Genomic DNA, 2383 nt, shown 5'->3' with positions numbered 1-2383 from the left:
CTGGTAGTGTGCAGTACTCAGTGTTGTGAATTCCGAGTAGCGGATCAAGTACTGCGCCTCTGTGGGTTGCCGGGGAAGGAGATCAGGGAGTCGTAGTGTTGTTGTAGTGAGAGGACCTAACGTCCTTACGTAGTATGTAGTATAGGAGGAAAATACCCTCCAGTAGTAAGTAGAAGTAGTAGTGGTGGTAGTGGAGGTGCGAGGCAGCTCCTTTGTTCCCCCATAGTGCGTGGGAGGTGAGCCACGTGAGTTGAGGCCCAGTAAGGGTGGCGGGGCAGTCTTCCCCCACTCCTGTGTCGAGTTAGTTCTGACCTGAGGTATTCGTGTCTGTTATTGTCTGCCACGTCCGGGAGACGTGTGTAGTGTGTTTCGCCGAGGCTGAGGGCCTCATAGAATATTGTGGGCCATAGTGTGCTGTGTTAGCAGCCTTGGTGGTGTGGGGCCGGCTGGAGAGAAGTGTGTCGGTGTATGTGAAAGCGGCTGACGAGGAGGTGGGCTAGTACGCAGTACCGCGGCGGGCCAGATATTACGCTGCTTGTAGTGAGTGTGGACTCTCCCTTGTGGAGGGCTCCAGACCACTACATTCAGCTAGGAGTGGAGTTGTCTTGAGTAGAGTGGGTGGATTGTCCTACGTGAGGGCGGTTCTACCAAGACAACTTTCTCTCCGCACTCCCGTGTAGAATTACTTGTTATTATCTCTTAGGACGAGGAGGAGATTGTGGTGGCGACCTAGGGAAGCAGCTTCTGTCTATATATGGTCACGCCTTGCTAGTGCAGTGTGTATACTATATGAGCTGTCCTGTAGGCTATATATATATATATATATATATATATATATATATATATATATATATATATATATATATATATATATATATATATATATATATATATATATATATATATATATATATATATATATATATATATATACATATATATATATATATATATATATATATATATATATATATATATATATATATATATATATATATATATATATATATATATATATATACATATATATATATATATATATATATATATATATATATATATATATATATATATATATATATATATATATATATATATATATATATATATATATATATATATATATATATATATATATATATATATATATATATATATATATATATATATATATATATATATATATATATATATATATATATATATATATATATATATATATATATATATATATATATATATATATATATATATATATATATATATATATATATATATATATATATATATATATATATATATATATATATATATATATATATATATATATATATATATATATATATATATATATATATATATATATATATATATATATATATATATATATATATATATATATATATATATATATATATATATATATATATATATATATATATATATATTATATATATATATATATATATATATATATATATATATATATATATATATATATATATATATATATATATATATATATATATATATATATATATATATATATATATATATATATATATATATATATATATATATATATATATATATATATATATATATATATATATATATATATATATATATATATATATATATGTATTGTGAGGGCACTGTCTTAATCTTCTGTAATTTATTATTTTATTATATGCGTAGCCTATGGCCACCCAGCGCGGGCCCCTCGGGCTGTTTTGATGAGCAGACAATCCGCCTCCCTCTTCCTGCGTCTCGTTGTCTGGCGAGCGAGTCAGTACTGGCCAGTCTTCCGCGGAGTTAACACGTATGCTCTGGGCACAGGGTAGAGACATCGTGTGGCTGGACTGTGTGTTAATTGGTACTCAGTATTCATTGGTCTGGGAGTTGTTCCTTCCCTTGAGTAGCTGGCTTGTTACTCGGTAGACCGTGGCTGTGTAGGACAGCGGGCTTGTTGTCCTAAGGACAGTGTGGCCGGTTGGGGCTGCATTTCCTGTTTGCGTTCATCCTCTCGGGTGTGGCGGCGCGGAGGGACGCGTTATTGTTTCTCGTCCCGTTGTTGCTGTTGTGGTGGCCGTGGTCACCAGTGTGGTTGGTGGGCGGCTGTGTGCCCCCATCATCAGTTGTGTAGTATCAGTAGTATACTGTTTATAGTACCAGCCAGTCTTCAGCTGAGATAACACGTGCGCTCTGGGCACAGGAAGAGACACGTTGTGCTGGGCTCTGTGTTAAGAGGTACTCACTAGTCATCGGCCTGGGAGTCGTGCCCTCCTGTTTGAGTAGCTGGCTTGTTACTGGTTAGACCGTGGCTGTAGAACAGCGGGTTGTTGTTCTGAGAGAAGTGTAGTTGGTTTGGCTGCATTTTCTC

Source organism: Portunus trituberculatus, chromosome 27 (genome assembly GCF_017591435.1).
Source record: "Portunus trituberculatus isolate SZX2019 chromosome 27, ASM1759143v1, whole genome shotgun sequence".
Classification (NCBI taxonomy): Eukaryota; Metazoa; Arthropoda; class Malacostraca; order Decapoda; family Portunidae; genus Portunus; species Portunus trituberculatus.
Note: the sequence above shows the minus strand (reverse complement) of the source record.